Below are 21,236 nucleotides of genomic sequence, written 5' to 3'. Positions count from 1 at the left end.
GTGTGTGTGTGTGTCAGTAATTTATTGAAAATGTAAGTTCATTCTAAATAAAATATCATTTTCTTTTATATGGGTTACCAAGAAGTCTTTTGATGAAGAAAACTGACCATTTTCTTATTATGTTAACTCTTTATGATAACTTTCTCTGTACTAGACTTATGAAATACATTACATATGAGCAGTGACTTTGTTGGGCTTGAACTAAAAGCAGGCTCAATATCTTCTAACAGTTTCATCTATACTCGGGCCATCTGTTTTACTTGACCTACACGTGCCACCCCACCTACAATAGCCATGCATGCTGATGCTGACTGCAATATCTCATTTGTAATCTCCATCAAACTGAATAGAAAAGTAGAGGAACAGATAAGTTTGAAATTTTGGAACTAAGTCCACAGCCTGCATTGCAAGGCAGGATTCTCTACAGGTTACAATATATTCCCGGGGTGTCAAACTCGCACTGTCACATTGTCATCACATGATGTATTGTAACTTTTTCCCCTTTGCTAAACTGGGGGTGGGGGACTCCTCTGATATATTTGGACACCAACTTTGTTCTATGAGCACAAACCATAAGAGTTGTCAGAAGGTAAACCTGTTTTGCTCAACCAGTTGGAAGCAGTGTTAGGACATTTTACAACTATTATCTTAAATATTTTGTATATTAATCTAAAAGCATTGAACAACATGAGAGTGACTACCTCAAAAATAAAATCTCTGTGTGTGTGTGTGTACACAACACAGAGAGGATTTTAAATATTATTGTTTTCTGAATTTCAAATGAAAATGTTTTATTTTGTAAAGTTGCAATATTTTATCATTATTTGCTATATAACTTTAAAAAAAATTAATTAGGAAAAGCAAATTTTATTTTTTGTTCACTTCTACCTCCCCCCCCCCCGTCCACTTATGAAATCATTAATCATTATTCGTTGATATACATTTATTCTGGGAGGAAGTCATGGCACTGCAAAAATTTGACAACCACTGATATATACTCTTAAATTAATATGGAGAATCAGAAATTATGACATAATCAGATAACCATTTCAATTGAACCAGTTTCTTTTTATTATGTCAAGTACTCAAATTGAATTTGCACACTGTCAAATAGATTTCTTGATTAATTTAATCCTCCCTACCACATTCAACTGAAGTCATTGATATTTCTTTCTTCCATGTTATTTAAATCATTTCCTTCTCTGAAAAAATGAGAACCAAGAACAGGTTCTTTAACCTATAACTTTAAATAGTTCTGTTAGTTTTTTTTATACATTTACTTAAAAATTTATCTGAAGATATAGATGGATTTATCTTCAGAAAGCTTTATTTGCGGATATCACTGCTTTATAAATTATGACATAAATTATTAATAGAATTAGAATTAATCCAATTTATAAGGCTGCCTAATAAAAAATATTCAAAGCAGTGTATAATGAGTTATATAAGTTACACAGCAAGTGGACTATTTATCTTATTTTTTCTTTGCAGACCACTTACCTTATATATTGTGTGGCTAACAAATTCTTCCACAGTCTTTACTTGTGTGACTATATTACTCTTTGACTAAAACATGCAAAGAAAGATTCTTCACAAAGGTTTTCCACAAATAAATGTTTTAAAATTTATACAGGGTAGGTCCATATATATCTAATATAATAATATAGCCTGCTACGAATGAAATTATTTTTGATTATATTTCTTTATTTTTTATAAAATGTTTTTCCAGAATTCTCCTAAAGTGAACTGCAGTATAATATTCAAAGTATGGCAAGTAAAATTATGAATGAGGGACAATCTTTAGTGGCATTTTGGGGGGGAAAGTTGACAGCTCAGGAAGGCAATGTTTCACTTATTCTGATTACAGCGCATATTTTCCTTTTGCCTTTCTGACAGGATAAAAAGCAGCTTCCAATTTCTAAGTGAAAAAATTAGATGTGATTAGCAAATTTGTTAAAGAAAGCTATGGCTAGAGCAATCAGTTCTCCCTCCTGTAGAGATAGTAAAACAGCTGTATCCAGCAGTCACAATTAATATCAAGCTCAAATAGTGATTCAGTAAAAGGTCATAACTTTTCAACCACTTTATTCTTCATCTATATGAAGTAATTATATAGCAAAGGCAAGGAAGAAGAAGCAGGAGGATATGTTAACATGAGTAGGGAAAAATTCTCTTTAGTTTATGACATTCTCTTTCATCAGTTAAAAGTTCCTATACTGCATTATACTGAACAGAAACTGCAGGCCAGGATATTACAAACAATAGGCTGTTACCACAGTTATTATATAGCACTGACTTATGGTTAAAGCTAGGATTGCCCTAAGTTCAGCAATAGCATTGTTGTGAATTGTCAAAAGAGAATTGTATTGCCTGAACCAATGAAAGATCTGTTTTCAGATGAATCAGGGGAAATACATACCTTGCATAGCCTTTATCAGTACTTCATCAAAAAACCTTCCTAGTTCTTTCAAAAATCAGAATTCCTTTTTTAAAAAAATGCATAGAAATGATCTGTTTTATTTTTCATAGCCAGCAAAATTTTCTGAATTGTTCCAAAAATATGAGCACTGTTTAATATTTTCTTTTTTAAAAACCATTGTATTGCAGTTGCTTTTATGGCATTTAAGTCAGGCAAATTTATTCTCATTGATTTATGCTTAAACATATGAAACATAAGAATAAACTATATTCTTCACCATCTGCAGCTTTCAGGTTGTACATTAGTTCAGTTATAAGATATTCAAGACATTTATAACTGCTTCCTCTCAATTGTAACAATGATTAAAATTGTTGCACTAGCCAATACTTGGAAAAGACTCTTTTGGCCACAGGTCTTCATCTGCTGATATGTCAAGAGCTATGATCCAGATCAGTGGTGGGTTCTGGATTCCGTTCCAACTGGTATGTTTGGAATGGTCCCGGAGTCACCCACATGCACGCATGTGGTGCACGCACATGCATTGTAGCATCAAATGACACTTCTGCAAGCCTCCGCGAGGCTCCAGCTGCTCAGTGGAGTGTCACGCAGGCACCGTACATGCCATGTGTGTGCACGGAAGCGGCAAAAGCTTAAAGCACAGGTACAGAGCGCAGGCGGGTGGGTGGGTCCTCCAGAGCACCGTACCGGAACAATACCCGGTGCTCGTGGCAGGATCCTGTATGCCCGTATCGGGACGTACCACCTGCAACCCACCACTGATCCAGATTATTTCCTTTTGAGAAAACCCAACCCTCCCTAAAGCTAAAATTGGATTGGAGTCAGACAGCATGCTGAAGTTGATACCTGAGCAGTTGAATTTCTTGTCCCAATGGGTGCATGTACAATACTAAGATAGGAAGAATATTCAGTCTTGGAGCACATTATATTAGAGTGACTGAAAGCTCAATATCTTCTCTCACAAATAATATGACTGGAACTGTCCACTCAGAAAGGAACTGAACCATTTAGAAATAGTATCTTCACTTATAAACTTCTGGGTAGTCAACTTCATGGTCAATGTTACTAAGTGCAGAGAATTATCCAACAGGGCCAATAAGGTAGGTCTGTATTGTCCTAAGTCGCACAACAGTTATATATAATAGCAACTAAAACTATTTTTATCCCATAACTGGATTTAACTCTAACAAATATTAAATGAGATAATCTATTTTTCCTGGAAGTTTTGTAATTGCTGTCTTACCCCCTTCTTACTAAATGTTTCCAAAAAGTGAACATTAGAGACTTGTGTAATAGTCATTCATCACTAAAGTATTTTTTTCAAAATTTATTTACCAGGCTCTTTTCAGTATTTCCTCTTTCTCCAGTAACGTATTCTCCACATTCTTGGTCAATCTCCTTTCTCATCTTTGATAGTTTGTGCATGCTAAGTAGGGTATGTCTATACAATTTCTTGGGAGTAACTGGATCAAATGCTTCTCAGAGGCATCACAAAGCATTATTCTGCTCACATCATCAGATTCTGGCCAGCTAGCTTCTAAACCTTGAGTACATCTGAGTGGTTTTATCTAGCTAATCAGCTAATATTTCACAATGGCTCTTCAAAAGCTCTTTGTATCCTTTCTTTCCTAAAAGCATCTGGTTTAATCTAAAAAGAATTGCTGGACAGCACTTTGCTAACATTTTACTGTTCTTACCAGCCTAATCTAGACCAACCTGAGGATATACATGTGTCCAGTTAGTTTTGTTCTTCTATTCCTTTATCATGCAAGATTCCTCAATAAACTAGTTCTATCAAAAGCACCAGAAATTGTAACTTCATATTTTTTTAAAAAAAGATAAATTTAAGCAACCTTCCTTTTTTAGAAACATAATTAAACAATGGCCCTCTGTACCATGGTCATATGGATCAAAACAATATTTTGTCTGGTGTTTGTTACCTATAATCATAATATAAAATATAAGAGCATCAAACAAAATCAAATTATAACTGAGCATCAGACATAGTTATAAACATTTGCTTTGCCCTTCATAGGATTGGAAGCTGGATTAAAAAGCATTCTAATTAGCAATTAGTGTTTGACTGAAAGAAAATGTGTATCACAAAAGATATCGGAGTGAAGGACTTACTGGTTTTTGGCCTTTCTAATAATGGTGAGTTCAGCCAAAGTGGAAGAATACAAGCCTGAAATCAGTTTTAGGATTTCACAGCATTTGTGAAAAAATAGTAGTTGACTAGTAAATGAGTAACAATCTGTACTGTATTTGTAAAACAACTTTAGCACTATCAACAGAAATGCAGTTTCCAAATCACAGGAAGTAATATTTCTATTTTATTCCGCAGTTGTCAGCCTCTGCTTTGACAATTTGTCCTGCTCTAAGCCCAAACTTTATGAAAATTCAGACAAACCAAACAGATGCAGAAAAATAATGGGATAGGGCATCGGTGTGCTCGAAACTTTGTTTCACATGGAAACAAATAGACCTGTTTAGCCTTCGAATGAATAGGCTGAAGGAAGAAATGCTCACAGTCTCCAAATACCTTACAGGATGCCATCTGTTAGGACAGCGATGGCGAACCTTTTTTGGCTCACCATAAGTGGGGGTAGCGCAGGGGGGTTGTATGCAGGCGTGCCGCACCCATAATGCAATGAGCGACCCCCCAGTGCGCATGCACGCACTACAGGCACGACCCCCCATTTTTGCATGCTTTTTTCACCCTTCCCAGGCTCCAGAGGCTCTATAGGAGCATGGGGAGGGCGAAAACTGCCTCCTCTGCCCCCCCCGGAAGCCCTCCGAAGGTTTCAGGGACCTTCAGGAGGCTTCCCTGAAGCCTTCGGAGGGCTAAAAATGACCCTCCGAGCAAACCGGAAGTCACTTTCGGTTTGCTCGGAGGGTCATTTTTAGCCCTCCGAAGGCTTCAGGGACCGTCAAGAGGCTTCCCTGAAACCTTCGGGGCACTCAAAACGACCCTCCAACCAAACTGGAAGTGACTTCCAGTTTTCTCATAGGGTCGTTTAAGCGCTCCAAAGGCTTCAGGGACCTTCAAAAGGCTTCCCTGAAGCCTCCAGGGCAGTCAAAACGACCCTCCGAGCAAACAGGAAGTCCGTTCCCGAAGGGACGGTTTTTTACGCTCTGGAGGCTTCAGGGAACCTCATGAGGCCTCTGAAGGGCCTCTGGGGGGTGGGATAGGCTCTTTTCGCCCTCCCCAGGCTCCTATAAAGCCTCTGGAGCCTGGGGAGGGCGAACAACAGCTTTAAAGAAGGGTGAACTCAGCTGGCCAGCGCGCACATGCGCGCTGGCCAGCTGACAGGGCAGCGCCTCACATGCCCTGACAAATGGCTCTGCGTGCCACCTGTGGCATGCGTGCCATAGGTTCGCCATCACTGTGTTAGGACCTATTTTCTATTGTTCCAGACTGAAGGACATGAAATTGTGGATTTAAGTTACTGGAAGGCAGATTCTGATTAAGTACCAGGAAAAATTCCTAACAGTAAGAGCAGTTGAAAAACAATACCAATTATTCAAATCAGTGGGTTCTCTTTCACTAAAGGTATTCAAGTGGAGACAGATAGTGATCTGTTAGGGATAGATTAGTTTGGATTCCTCTATTGCATAAGTGTTTGGACACATTGGCCTAGATTCCTTCTGTCTCTTGATAGTAGATAGTCAACTCAGTAGTTGTATATTGATTTAGCTGCTTTGAAGAGATTTGTATATTGGTACTGGTCTAAGATAAAGACAATAATAATTTGGAAATAAGTATGCAAAGTATATTGACAGTTGTTTCCAGTAGGAGTAGAACACAAATGTATTGGGTACAATTTTAAGTGCATTTTAACATGGTTTATCTACCTTGTGTAAGGACATAAGAGCATAGTAAGTGTCTATGCTCTTATCCCCTGGTATTCTCTTGTTTTATAATTTTGTGATAAATTTTGTAAATTAAAAATTGCACAAAACTGCATATAAACAATATATAGTTTATATGTGGAAGAAAATCACTTGTTAGGAACAGTGTATATAAAATATATGGATTTGGAAAATGGACAAAAAGGCACAAAAGTGTTCTTTTGTTTGAATTTGAAAACTAATATGGGAAAACAACTTCCAATCAGGGAGCATACTGAGAAAAACTTAAATTAATACAATTCTTAGTACGTATTAAATGGTAACATTTTCTTTGAATTGAGTTTGACATATGGTAATATTGTGAAAATCATATGTGCCATTTTCTTGCCATGATAGAAAGTTAATTTGCCTTTGCCTTCTTCGAGGATGGTCTTTTGTCATCCCTAAGTAGCCTATAACCATGGGCATATTATGCACACAAACACGAAAAGGTAAGACTTTTTTCTTGAAGCAACAATGCTGCTAACCTAACAGATCTCTAACCTAACTATGCTGATCAGTACAAATTTACAATCAAAAATGGGATTCTTGGCCAAAATAATCTTCCAGAATAGTGATGTGTCTATCTGTCTGTCTGTCTGCCCATCTCATACAAAATGACTCTAAGCAGCATACAATTAAATGAAGGTGCAACTTTTATCAGCCAATCAAAGAACATTATGGAATCTTGGCATTCAGATAGGTGTGAGATGGGGCACTTCCACATGATGCTTTCATCTCATTCCCAGGAGCAATTCCAGATTCTGCTCTTTGCCAGCCATTGGCACATTTTAAGGTTGACATGTTGTCCTTCCAATATTGAAATTTGTGGTAAATCTGTTTTTATGTTGGCACAATTATTACATCACTATGGAAACAAGCTTCCACTGCAGCCTTCCCATGCTAGATAAATGAAAGGAGAAGGGGCATAAAAATCAGTCAAACAGAGTGAACAGTGGCAGAGGTTCAAACTGTCAGGAGGGGAAAGTAAAGCAGGAATTATCCCTCCCACCCTCTCTGCCAACATCCTTGTAAAAACCCTGCTTTTACATTTATGATCTATATTAATTTGGAGATTGGGTCAGTGGTTCATTATTTCACTCCTTTAGCTTTCAAAGTACCAGTGATGTGATGACTTTACACTGAGTTCCCTTCATAGATGGGAACTAATCTCTCTCTCCGTCCCCCTTCCAAATTGTGGAGATTTAGTAGAAGATTGTCTTCATCTCCAGAACTGTGGGACTTAAAAGGGTGGGACTGTTGTCAATCAGAGACAATGTTGATTAACTCCTCAGAGCAGTTCTTGTAGTTTGAGGCAAGCAAGAGTGAAAATGATGTCATGGTCAACTTCAAAATAGTTTAGAAGAATTAGGGAGTATGGCCAATCTACAGACTGAGATCATTAAAAGAAGAGGTCATTAAAAAAACAGTCTAATGTATTCAGTTTGCAATATCTTTTCAGCTATCTGAGACAAAATAACGTGGAAAATAATGATCACTTAGATCAGGGGTGTCAAACTCATGGCATCATGTTTGTCATCACATGATGTATCACAACATTTCCCCCTTCACTAAATTAATGATGGGCACGGCCAGCAGGTGACACATCCAGCTTGCGGGCTGCAAGTTTGACACACCTGACATAGAGCATTTTGGAATGTTGATGTTGCATTGTTTTAACCATTTTTATTTTTCCAATGGGTCACTTCTGATTTGGCTGCAAGCCAAATATGATTGTTCTAGAATTCAACTGAACTGAAACAATTCTTTGAATTGCTGTTTCAAAGATCTAAACTGCATCTTTTCATAAAATATCCTTAATTGGTCTTACAGTTGCAAAAAAAAAAATCTTTGAAAAGATCAGCTGAAATAAATACCTCTTTATCTTATTATAATCTCATTTTAGCAATATTATCTCTCCAAAGACATCTGGATATTTGATTATATCCTAAATCAAATCAGAGCAAGGCAAGATTCCCTTCCTTCTTGTGAATTTTTTAAAAGTTTTGTTCTGTGGAGTACAAAGACAACAAATTGGTAGGGGAAGATGCCCCTCCCAAAAGAACATAGATGAAAGAAGAGACTTTTAACCTTTTGTAGTTTCTTCCTCAGGCTAAGAATTCATGTTGATTTCTAACAAGCTATGAAAAATCAACCCTAGAGAAAAACAAAGGGAGCTATCCTTTTCTCTTCCCTGATATCTCCCAGCTATAAATTTTGAGCTGTTGAGGAATATAAGGCATGTTTACTAGGAGTCAAGGACAAGAGTAACAGTGAGTGAGTTCAATCCTTGTCTTGCTAGTTTACTTCAAACTTAGGAATAACAAAAGAACAAAAATGCATACTGACTGCAAAACCATGTATTAAAAACAACAACATGGACATCCCAGAGACCTGGTGCTCTCTGAGCTATCTACTTTCTTATTTGTTTGTTTATTTATTTAATATATTGTCCATTTCATCAGAGAAGATGGAGGCTTACAAACATTAAAAATAGTACACCTTAAAATTATAAAACAATACGTAACAATAATAAATTCCATGTAAAGATGGAGAAAGGGAACATGAAGCACACAGACAGATAGCCAGAATGGTGAACCCCAATTGAGACCACAGGACAATTGCCAGTTCCAAATCTTCAAGTACTGACAGAAGGTTAAAGGTTGGGTGTAGATTTCACCTCAGGAGGGTACAATTTTCCAAAGGAGCCATGGCAGAAAAGGCTCTTCTCTGGGATCCTGTCAGCTGAACATTCTTGATTGACTGGGTCCACAGTATGGCCTATCTACTGGGATGGCGGGGGGGAAGAGTGCCAATCTCATTGGGGTAAGATTGTTTTTTAGATAACCTGGGCCCATTCCACGAAAGGCTTTAAAGATAACTGCCTGTTACCTAATTTGATAATGAAACATCTGCAGGAAAACCACCAAGCCTAGAGAGTACCAAAGACACCACAGTTCAACCCTAAACTACAAATATTCTCTTCTATCAATATAGATATCAAGAAGCTATGTTATAGCCTGTGACATTCTGTCAATTTATCTTCCTTTTAATAGCCTATCATTAAGAACTATATGTGTTAGATATTAACTCTGTCTGCCAATGTTCCCTCAATGGCCGCGCACATGGCAAGAAAACACCGCACAGCAGTTTTCAATAGTGATTTCTATTGCCACAGGCTCTGAAAGCTGGGGAGGTCCTTTGCAGGCAGCTAGAACTGGCCCACCACAAAGGACCTCCCCAGACTTGTCTTGATGAGCATGGGAGACTCGTAGTTGTGAAGCCCCAAAGCCCCGGCCGCCACCGGAATAACTGCTGCCACCTCCTCCTCCTCTAACAGCACTGCCGGATTTGCGGCTGAGGTGAAGCCGCAAAAGTTCCAGCCGGCATCCCCGCACATGGCAGCGGCGCCTCCCCTCCGCTTGGAGCACCTGAGCTCAGCGCCGCGTTACCCCTGCCCCCTCCTCCTCCGCCGTGCTTTTGAGGAGCCATGAGGCTGCGGGAGCCAGTAGGAAGGCGGGGGTGGGAAAAAGCCTCATGGCTCCTCAAAAGAACGGCGGAAAAGGAGGGGGCAGGGGTAACGCGGCGCTGAGCTCAGGTGCAAATCTGGTGGTGCTGTTGGAGGAGGAGGAGGTAGCAGCAGTTATTCTGGTGGCAGCTTGTCAGCATCTTCAGCAGCAGCCCTGCCCACGATGAAGAAACCAAAGATGGATCAGATCCATGCAGATGACGTCGCTGCAACATAACTGGAGGAGGAATTCTGGGAGTTGAAGTCCACAAGTCTTAAAGCTGTCAGGTTTGAAGATCTTTGCGTTTTTTTCTAAAGGGTTAGGGGAGCAAGGGTCTTGTAACTTGACAGCTTTAAGACTTGCGTGCTTTCATGCCAGAGTTCCTGAGCCAACATGACTGGAGGAGGAATTCTGGGAGTTGAAGTCCACAAGTCTTAAAGCTGTCAGGTTTGAAGACCCCTGGGTTTTTTTCTAAAGGGTTAGGGGTGCAAGGGTCTTGTAATTTGACAGCTTTAAGACTTGCATGCTTCAAATGCCAGAGTTTCTGAGCCAACATTTTGGTTGCTAAGCAGGAGCATTGTTAAGTGATACTGATATTATATAACACTTTTAATTAAGCAGGTACCTTGAAGAAACATAACTTTGAGTTTCAAATAATACTGATTTCGTTGTTGTCTTAGGTGACACCTGTGAAAAAAATTCAGGTGCTCAGGCATGAAAATGTGCCACTCAGACACTATACTTTTCTGCTCACATTGAAAAAAAATGAGAGGGAACATTGCGTCTGCTATAGTTTCCAAACAGGTCCTCTGTTCAGGCAGGAACGGAGATTGAATCCTATTGGTTAAGAGGTCTGACAGCTCCCTATAAGGGCTGCTGTCAGACCAAGAAGTTGCTGGATTGTACAGATTTGTTGTATTACAATAAAGAGCTGTTGTTGCATTAAGCCAGTGTCTGCCTTCTCACTACCTGATCTAACAATATGGAACAGAAATGTCCCAAAATATGTAGTGTAAAAACTGTAGAGCCAGTTTGGTCTAATAGTTAAGGCACCAGGCTAGAAAGCAGGATACCATGAGTTCAAGTCCTGTCTTAGCCATGAAAATCAGCTGGGTGGGAGTTCCGGTTCCGGCGGCGGCGGCGACGGGCAGCTCTTTGCCCGCTCCGGCTCCCCGGTGGGCTTCCCCACTCCTTGGGGGGCACAGGACACCCCGCAGAGGGGTCCTGCCGGAGGGGCGGCATCGCGGAGGTCTCCTGCAGCGGCGGCAGCCGGCGGGGGCTCTCTCGCGCGCCCAAGGCACCGGGGAGCAAGTTCGGAGGGCGCATCGCGTTTCCACGCTTCGCGCCTCGCTACAAGCCGACTGGAGAATGCTACAATTGAAGGAAGCAGCTGCGGTGCGGTGAGGTTGCCTCTCTCTTCATCCCTTACTTTGCATGAAGATTTGATTCAGCTTTTAAAACTTTAAAACAACTTTCGGAGCATTTTGGAGGTGCGGCTGGAGGGAGGGGGGTTTCCCCCCCCCCCTTGGACAAGCGGCAAGAAACAATTTTGCTCTCAGCCCCCGGGGAAGGAGGAGGGGGGAGAGCCAACGAATGAAGCCTCACTTAGGCTGAGATGATTTTCTTTTCAATTTAATTTTACATATTACAATGATTTGAGGACTTTTGGAACTTTCTAAAACTTTGTTACGCCTCTGTGCCCAAAACTGGCAGGGCAAGATGGCACACTTCCGTTGTCTTTATGAACTCTGAAACCTGACTCCACCTTTAAAATTCAGGCTTCCGGTCTTTGTCTCCGTGTCTCCCAGAGGAACCTCTTGTGGATTGGTATTTTTTTAACCTTCTAGGGGAAATTTTCTATCTATTGCCAGACTTATTGGAGAGATTCTCTTCTGCTTGGTTATTCTGCTCCCGGATTCACCTGGCTACCCTTCTTTTCTAATTGCTTACTTCATATTTGGACTGAACTTTTAACGTTATAAAGGATGGCATCTAAAAGACCCCCTCCTGGAAAACCTGGCTTTGCCACTTCTGCTCCAACATCCGCAACATCCAGTCCAGCCACACAGTCAAAGATAACAGAACTGATGCAACATAAGACTACAGAGATGGACTTTCAACAAATGCTTCAACAAATTCTACAGGGCCAGGAGGAAATCAAGAAACAGTTAAGGGAAATGAAAGATGAAATTAAAGAAAATCAAGCCCAAATATATAAGAACTCACAAAGACTGAATCTTGTGGAAGGGGGGGTGGAGGAGGTGAGGGGGGGGGTGGAAGCCGTGCAGAAAGGGAACAAAGATCTTGACATCCAACAGATGAAATTAGAATTTGAGAGAATGTCCTATTATCTTAGATTTCAAAATGTTATAGAAGAAGATGGGGAAAATATAAGGGACATCATGACAAACATTCTGGCTGACTATACACACAAAGAAAAACAACAGATGGGGTGGGATATAGATCTGGTTTATAGAGTGAACTCAGCTTATGCTAGAACACACAATTTACCCAGGGAGGTTCACATTAAATTTCTTAGAAAAACCACAAGAGATGAAATTCTGGGTGTACAAAGGGGGCAAGCATTGACATATCATGATATGGAGATAACCATTCTGAAGCAGATCCCTAAGAAGATTAGAGAAAAAAGAAAAAATTATTCGCAATTAGCGAATAAATTATACCAGAAAGGGGTGTGGTTTAGATGGTTGATGCCTGAAGGTATGCTGATATTCTGGGAGGAGACAAGAATCAGAATTAATACACCCATAGAGGCGCAGGCCTTTATGGAAAAAAATAAAACACTCCTAGAGAAACCACCAGACACTACAACGGACACGCAGGACACGGGAGGGGCCAGAGCTCTGCCAGTGGAGGGAGATGGGGCAATAGCAAGAAGACTCAGATCACAGAAATAAATATGAAAATCATATTATTATAAATTGACCGAAAGTGAAAATGGAATTATATTTGGATTTTATATTGTAATGTTTAATTTGATTGAATTTAATAATAGAACTAATATGCTGATTATAATCAATTATATACTAATGCATTATATATAAATGTACGCTATGGGTATGGAGGGAGGGGGGCCTCACACACTTTGCAACTGCCAAAATTTGTATACCTGTCCATTTACCCTTTTCCCTATAAATTTTGAAAAACCAATAAAATTTTATTACAAGGAAAATCAGCTGGGTGACCTTGGGCCTGTCACTGTTAAGCCAATTCACCTCACAGGGTTTTTGTGTGTTGGATATATTATCCCCCTCGAGTTATTTATAAAAACAATAAAGATGGGAAATAAATACTCTGAAAGTTACTACTAGTAAAACAGCAACATATGACTCCTTAGAGAAGGAAAAGATAAAATCCTGGTAAAGATATTATACTCTCCTTGAGAAAACTAAAAATTTTCCACAATCTGTTTATTGTGTTTCTTAGCTAATAATTTCTGAAGGAAGGCATAGTTAAGAAAACCTAAGGCTGATCTAGCTACCAGAAAATTCCAGTTTCACAGTCTTTGTAACATTTTATCTTCACTGGATTTAAAAGTAACTTTAGCCCTGCCCATGGTGCATAACGAATGAAAGCTCCTTTACAAGTAACCTGAGAGCTTCAAATGTGGCTATTAATTGTAGCACTTAAATTATGTCTTCTTTTCCTATTACTTTAATTAATTTTCAAAGAAATTTAGAACTGCAGGATCTTAAAAAGTCAATCCATTTTAATATCATGCAGTAGCCAGGAACCACCTAACATCTTTAATCTGATTAAATTGTTCATATAATGATCTATAATTAGATTTGATTATCATATCCTGAAAAAAAAACTTACAGTAACCATTATATATCAATGATACACAGTTTGAAGCCCCAGAAGAAGAAAAATTATAAGGAAAGGAATGGTTAAAAAAGGCAAATAAATAAATCACATTGTGAAATATTATTAGAGTTTTCTTGATTTTGTTTGATATTTAAACTACAGAGAAATAATTTCATAAAGAGTTACCTTATTATCAAGAATTACATCATTACCAATACCTACGTTTTGCTATGTGAAACAAAGAATGCATCCATATATGTACGCTATGTGTTACCATTGAATCAAAGAGAGCATGCAAGTTTTTGTGTAATACAAAGTTATTTCATATCCATCATTAATATTGTAGAGAGGGAGGGAGGAGAGAGGAAGAGTAGAAAGAGAGTAGCTAGAATCATTAAAAGTGAATAGGCGGCCATATAAATTCAAGGAAAGAAGGAAGGGAGGAGGAAAGGAGGGAGGGAGGAGGAAGGAAGGAAGGAAGGAAGGAAGGAAGGAAGGAAGGAAGGAAGGAAGAAAGAAAGAAAGAAAGAAAGAAAGAAAGAAAGAAAGAAAGAAAGAAAGAAAGAAAGAAAAAGGAAAGAAGGAAATATTCTGACATTACATGTCATTTTCCTACAATCAACTCCAGCTATTTCCACTCCTACTGCTCTTTTGTCTGGATTTCTGTTTCTCTGTTTACATAAGGAAATATGGCTGAACTAGTATACAGGTATAATGAATGAAAAGTAAAATGAATTAAAAAATAAGTTATTAAATTAAAATTAATAAGTTATTAAGGTACATATTTTCTTTGAGTCATTAACTGGAAACAAAAATATTGATTAAAGATGTACCTGGTTGTAATTACAATTTTATAAATTAAGCCACAATAATTATTTGATCCAAAGCCACCCAAATTACATGAATATAGATTTAAATCTAAATATCCCTTGCTCTAGTCTAGCATTCTGAACACTATACCATATTAATTCTTGATCGATGACAATTTTCTTTTAGTTCAGAAAATGACTTTATTATTAATATAACAAATTTGTTACAAACAGCCATTTTATAGGATTTCTGTTTATTTTTGCACCCACCATACAGAATTAACACTATTCAGCATATTGGTTGTTCTTATTATTTGAATGACAATTTATTTAGGATTTCTATTAGACAAAATAATCATTAATGTTAGGCAGCTGAAGAATTTCTAGATCAGGAACCATTGTAAAGATACATTTCATATATAATCAAATAAAATTAAACTTCTTTGTTTTAGTATGGATCAGTAAATGCTTATAGTCAATTATTCCAGGCATTATGTGTTTGATTGACAATGCTTTGAAGATACATTAGACCACACTCAACATATTCATGAATACGCAACAGCTACATGCATAAGCTTTATCCCATTTTTCTGATGCCACAAATTTTTATAAAAAATAATTACACTGAGATATGAGATTTGAGCTCATATATGCATACCTGACAAACAAAAATTTAATATATAAGATTCAAATTTGAGGGAGGTAATTGTGAAGTTATATGGTAAAACTCATGATGTAGTAATTAGCAATCAGTTGACAGATATACCTCTAATTATCATAATGTGCAACTTGACAAGATTAATTCTTATACTCTAAAGCTGTAGTTCTTTAGTATGCCATCCAGCCTTGGAGAATAAAATGTTTTCATCTTTCCAGATGCTTAAGTCTTTAAGATTTATCGTCCTTGTCCTGAAAGGGTGGCATGTCATGGAAAGAATAGAAGAAACTTTATATCCATTTGACATGCTTCCAAATGGGAAAATAAATTGTGAGGTTTGAATTAAATAATGGGAAGGGCATGGGAAAAAAGCGAATGGATAAAAAGATACACATTCTCATCTCTTCGTGTATCTATTTCTTAATTTGGAGCTTTTGGTCATAGAAAAGAAAATTAACTTCCAATAGCTATCTTACTTTTAGCATCTTGTCACATTGCCACATCCAGGGTCATGAGAAAGATATAGCCTGCTAATCAAAAATCTATTTTCGTACCTTCAACTTTTGTGATCTTTATCTTATTTATTTTTCCTCTTTGGTATATTTTATTAAAATAAATAAGGTTACCTCTAAGAAAGCAATGGAAGCTCAGTAGTGTTGTTATCAAAAGACAGGGTCAAATGTCAGTGGAGATATTGAAATAAAACCATTCTAAACTGTTATCATTGATAATTGGAAAAACCTATTCTTTTATTTCTTCTACATGGCAACTAACAGTTGCCTAGCATGAGTTATAAATATGTACTTAAAGAGGACATTAGACATATTTTAATGGTTCCCGGATTAAATTAAATCAGCCATGTAAAGAAAAGAGAAGAAAGAAATATGTTAGTATTTTGAATGAAAAAAACAATCTACAGGACAAAGACCTAGGACTTTCTTACACACAGATTACATTGAGAAGTTTATCAAAAATAAAATTAAAAGACAAATCTGGTCAAAACTGATTTTCTCTAATGTAAATACTTGTTCGCATGTTCAAAACAGTTCATATACATTATATTTTTATTTAATTTTATTATATTATCAAAAATAATTAAAAATACAAATGCATCCAATATTAAAGAATCAATTCAAACTCAGAACGGCAGAATGACTTTAATACAGCTCAGTGTTAGAAATTGTAGAGGGCAGTGCTAAGGCACAGGTGAATAAAATTCTAGATTATGATCCCACGGTAAGCTCAAAACCGAGACAGAGTCTGAATTTATTGCTCATTTTCTTTACCACTCTGTTGTACTCTATATTAGGTACTTCCTTAAGCAACAGATTTATTAAATAAATGATCTAAAAGAATTTGTGAGTCATCTAGTCTCCCTTTTTCATGATGTGCTCTGCATATAAGTTAAATAGGCAGGGTGACAGTATACAGCCTTGCTGAACTCCTTTCTCAATTTTGAACCAATTCATGTCCAGTTCTCACTATTGCTTCTTGACCCAATTTTAGATTTCTCAAGAGACAAATAACCATCACAACCATCTCTTTAAGAACTTTCCACGATTTATTGAGATCCACACAATCAAAGGCTTTAGCATAGTCAATGACGCAGAAGTAGATGCTTTTCTGGAACTCCCTAGCTTTCCCCATGACCCTGTGTATAGTGGCAATTTGATTTCTAGTTCCTCTGCCTCTTTGAAATCTTGCCTGTACTTCTGGTAGTTCTCAGTCCACATACTATACTTCTGGAGCCTAGCTTGTAGAATTTTGATTATAACTTTACTAGCATGTGAAATGATTGCAATGGTGCGATAGTTTGAACATTCTTTGGCATTGCCCTTCTTTGGAATTGGAATGTAAATCTTTTCCAATCCTGTGGCCACTATTGAATTTTCCACATTTGCTTGCAGATTTTTGTAGTTAATGAATTTTAAAGACTGGTATTATGATGAACTCATAGATCCTTAAGAGTTCTTACCCCCTCTCTGTTCCATACAGGATGCAAGTAAAGCATTCCTAATATTTAAATATTAAATCTATTCTTAATTACCTTGGGTGAAGAAGAACTCACCATATCCAAATATTCTGCACTGAATAGCTTATAGAATTCAGGGCATAAAATTTGCGTCCCAGAAATTTGTATCCTTTCCTATCCTAATCTATCTTGAGCACATTAAGAATAATGATGCACTGTGATATCCATTCAAGGCTATGAATAAATAAAAAGGAAGGACAAGAGAAATAGATAGCAAAGTCATTTAAAGTTGTTCTCAAACATTTAACAGGCCCAATGGTGATTTAACCCAGGTTTTCCTAATGTAACACCTCTGGATATACAAGGACAGGAGAAATCTAGTAATTACAGTCACCACAAAACTTAAAAGTCAAGCTGGGGAAAGGCTAGTCAAATCTAACCTTTTATTCAAACATTATGTTTTCCCATTTCAAGCATTTAAAAAAAATCATTGAGTTCCAGAAGACCTTTAAACTTTTGCAGTGACTTTATAGCTATATGTTGATTCATAGTGGCAGCTTGTGAATAAACAATTTTCATTTACCTTGAATTTTCTCTCCAGTATATGTTTTTCTGGAAACTTTTTTTCAACAGTAGCTGAAGTAGTTTATTTCTTAGTTAAGAATTAAAAATAATTTTCTTTCAAATTCGGTGTTCAACTGATGTATATATATACTATCACTCTGGCAGATAATGTGCCATTGTTTCTTCCTTTATAGCACATCACTACAATTGCTGATTATTTAGCTGGTGGGTTGAGCTTTCAGATAGGGTATGTGATTCTATTTCAACACGTTATTTTAGCTACTTAGTGCATCCCTCTTTAACCTGCTACATATAATGCTGGCTAAGAATGAGAGGATTTATAGTCCCACTATATCTATAAAATCCCAGGTTGGGAAAGACTGACCAGAAGGTGAACATGAGAAATAATTAACAGAGCTACAATGAATAATGGCCATTGGCAGTAAACCCAACTATGCAGACCAAGAAGTTTCAATTTTGCATCCTGCTTCTACGAACTTTTAACTTGGCTTTAACTTCATTCTTAGAACTTTATTCTGCCTTCTGAAATATGGAATAGAATAATTTGGGTCAACTGAACATTTATGTCATTTTTAAAAATCCATCCTTCTCCCCCCTTGCATACAAATTACAGAATTTTCTTTGAATATTGTCTATCACTTTTTAAAATTCCGTTTGAAAGAGCCATTTCCTCCCAACAATGAAGCTAGTTTAAAGCATAATGAAAAATTCAGTCTTGGCAGTTTTACTGCTGCCATTTGCAATGGCAACAAACTCAGATAAACAGAAACAATGCTACTTCACCATACAAATTGCAAATGTTTTCCTGGGAGTGGGCGAATAACTGGATGAAATAATTCTTTGCTTGCAGATAGGATGGTTAACTTCAAAAGTTAATTTCCTTACAGCTTTGCTCATAATGCTGAAATGTTCTACACATGCCTACATATATGCATTTTAGCTGTAATCCAGTGAGGGCTGAAACTGTAAATCTTGAATATTATTTATTCAGGATCGGTAATACAAAGATTATTATTGTTAGATTTATATTCAGACTTTATTTTGTACAACTCAAGGTTTCCACCTCCTATTTCACTCATAATAGCAACACTGATGTCCCAATATTATTATGCATAAGTAAGAATTCATGGTTTTCCAGTTTCTAATATACCGTAGCATTTTAACCACTGCAGCAGACTGGCACAACATCTAATGTTAATAGCTTTTATACTGTTCAAAAGGGTTATTAATAAAACCTTTGAAAATTGAAATGCGTGTGATCCCAACTTGTCTTACATTCTAGGGTCAAAGTATCAGAAGAAAGGATACATTTGATGCATGATGCCAAACACTTGGATATGCAATAATGGCATTCTAGACTTACAGTAGTTCAATACAAATTGGACACAAGCAAGGGGTGGGTGGGATCAGCACTGCATTTTCACTACTGATAAATGAAAAGCAGAGTTTAAAATCAATGCACATGTGGCACCAGAACAAGATGATGGGACACCTCATTTGGAATTTAAATGAAAGTCTGCCTCACATTCTTATCTCTGATAAGAAGTTAGCCAACAAGGCTTAGATTCTGCCAGCTGCATAATGTGAAGTCTCATTTAAATTTCAATGAAAACATGATGGATTAAAAAGAATCACAACTCAGCAGACAATTAATTTTACTTTGAAGCACATGCCTAATGTTATATTTTGTAAATCATACCATAAGATGGTTTGACTCTACTCTGAAAAACAGAAACATTAATTCTTTAAAACCATGCTGTATTGCATAGGAAAACAAAATGTTCTGGTTTGGAATGGCCCTGTTTAATGTTCCAGCCTGCTACCACTCTTTCCTCCAACGTATGCTATCCCATTTTCATTTCATACACACTTCTTCACTGAGGAACTGGGAATTTTGCAGCTTAAGTTTAAGATTTCAGAACAGCAAATATAAGTTTTAGATCATTATGATTCAAAATAAACTCATAGCTGGTGACAATATGCTTTCTGTTCTGTCAAACTTATATGAATAAGTTTAGCTAAACGTAACTTATATAAATATTGAGCAAATATTGCATTTCTTCATGCAATATTTTGTTTATAACATCCCCTTGATTTTAAATGGAATGTAGCAAGCCAAAATCAAACAACCACCACAAATCCATATTGAGAAAGATAATTAACACTAACTCATTAAAGCTAATATCCTTATCTACATTCATTTGTTTTAATTTTGAGATTTGTTAGGCCTCACCGCTAAAAGTACCAGACAGCCTCTATAATCTCTTACTTTAAAAATGAGTATAAGTCAATTAAACTACAATATTTCAAACAATTCTTCTGCATAAAAAAATCTGAATCAGTTTTATTCTTTTCAATAGCGTATCTATTTATCTTAAATACAGAAAATCATAAAGGAAGTAGGTGGGCCAGCAGTGGGGCCCTGATGGGCAACGCTGTCGTGCCATCACCATGAGGTGAGTCATAATTAGAACCCTCCAAAAAGAAGGCCTAGCCGTGTTTTCTGGGGTCAAAGAAAATAAGACTTGGCCTTCTTTCTGGAGAAACACAGTATGTATACAAGTATATATTCATGTATATAAAAACAAATCAGATGGGCTGAAAATTTCGTGCAATAAAAAATACATACTGTACACATATACATCCTGACCAACTTAAGGTTGAACCATCCTTCCATCTTTCTGAGGTCAGTAAAATGAGGATATGACTCTGTAAACCGATTAAAGAGGGCTGTAAAGCACTATGAAGCAATATATAAGTCTAAGTGCTATTGCTAAATACAAAGAGACACAGACACACACACATGCACACACACATATATCAATAAATTCCAAAATGCTTATTGAAAACCTGTGTCTTGATCAACTAAGAGAAAAAGAGACAGAGAAATAGAGAGACAGAGAGAGAGTGACAGAGTGACAGAGTGACAGAGAGAGAGAGAGAGAGAGAGAGAGAGAGAGAGAGAGAGAGAGAGAGAGAGAAGAGAGAGAGAGAGAGAGAAGATACACAGAGAGAAACGGGGACAGAGACAGAAAGAGGAAAAAGAGAGAGAGAGACAGAAAAAGAGAGAGAGAGATTATGTGGCAAAGAGAAAAGATATAATTTCATTTCTATCTATGGACTATGGAGTAGCACATTTGTCTCAAGTTACTTGTCACTCAACAACAATGAAACTACCCCATGCTTTCCACTAAAATAACTCACACATCTTCTTTACTAACTTTGTCACCAACTTTGTTACTGGGCTTTCATGAAGCTCAGCTGCTTTTAAATGAAATGGATTACATCTCTTTTGATCTATAGAATTTTTTATTTACTAAGCTGAAGCTTCAAAAACTGTACATGCCCAATCTATCATAAAAGACCAAAAGGTTAATAGCCTTTGTTTTGAGGACAAGCAAATATGATTATTAATGCAATAAGCAGAAAACACTTGCTGCAAAACATCACTATTGCAAAATTACATGAAATACATTTTTTCTCCTAACTATAAAAAAGGATAACAAGGGTAATATAAATTTCTGCAGCATTTAATTTGTAGTCTTTG

General features: G+C 37.1%; 2 long non-coding RNA genes across 4 annotated transcripts in view; both read left to right on the top strand.

The window, feature by feature from the left end:
- The window catches only part of LOC309393343, a 137,492-nt gene that overhangs the window by 47,737 nt on the left and 68,519 nt on the right, over nt 1–21,236 (top strand). The window contains exon 3 of one of the 3 annotated variants that reach the window (XR_014175573.1): nt 6,686–6,793. The exons of the other annotated variants lie outside the window; for them this stretch is intronic. This is a non-coding gene — a long non-coding RNA (uncharacterized lncRNA). Of the gene's footprint in view, nt 1–6,685; nt 6,794–21,236 lie in introns of those variants that run through there. 3 annotated transcript variants of the gene reach the window in all.
- The window catches only part of LOC309393344, a 2,983-nt gene continuing 1,815 nt past the window's right edge, over nt 20,069–21,236 (top strand). Inside the window, exon 1 of the long non-coding RNA XR_014175574.1 lies at nt 20,069–20,145. This is a non-coding gene — a long non-coding RNA (uncharacterized lncRNA). The remainder of the gene's footprint in view (nt 20,146–21,236) is intronic.

Source organism: Natrix helvetica, assembly GCF_964273705.1.
Source record: "Natrix helvetica genome assembly, chromosome: 5".
In the NCBI taxonomy this organism is placed as follows: Eukaryota; Metazoa; Chordata; class Lepidosauria; order Squamata; family Natricidae; genus Natrix; species Natrix helvetica.
This window is presented reverse-complemented; position numbering and strand designations above follow the sequence as displayed.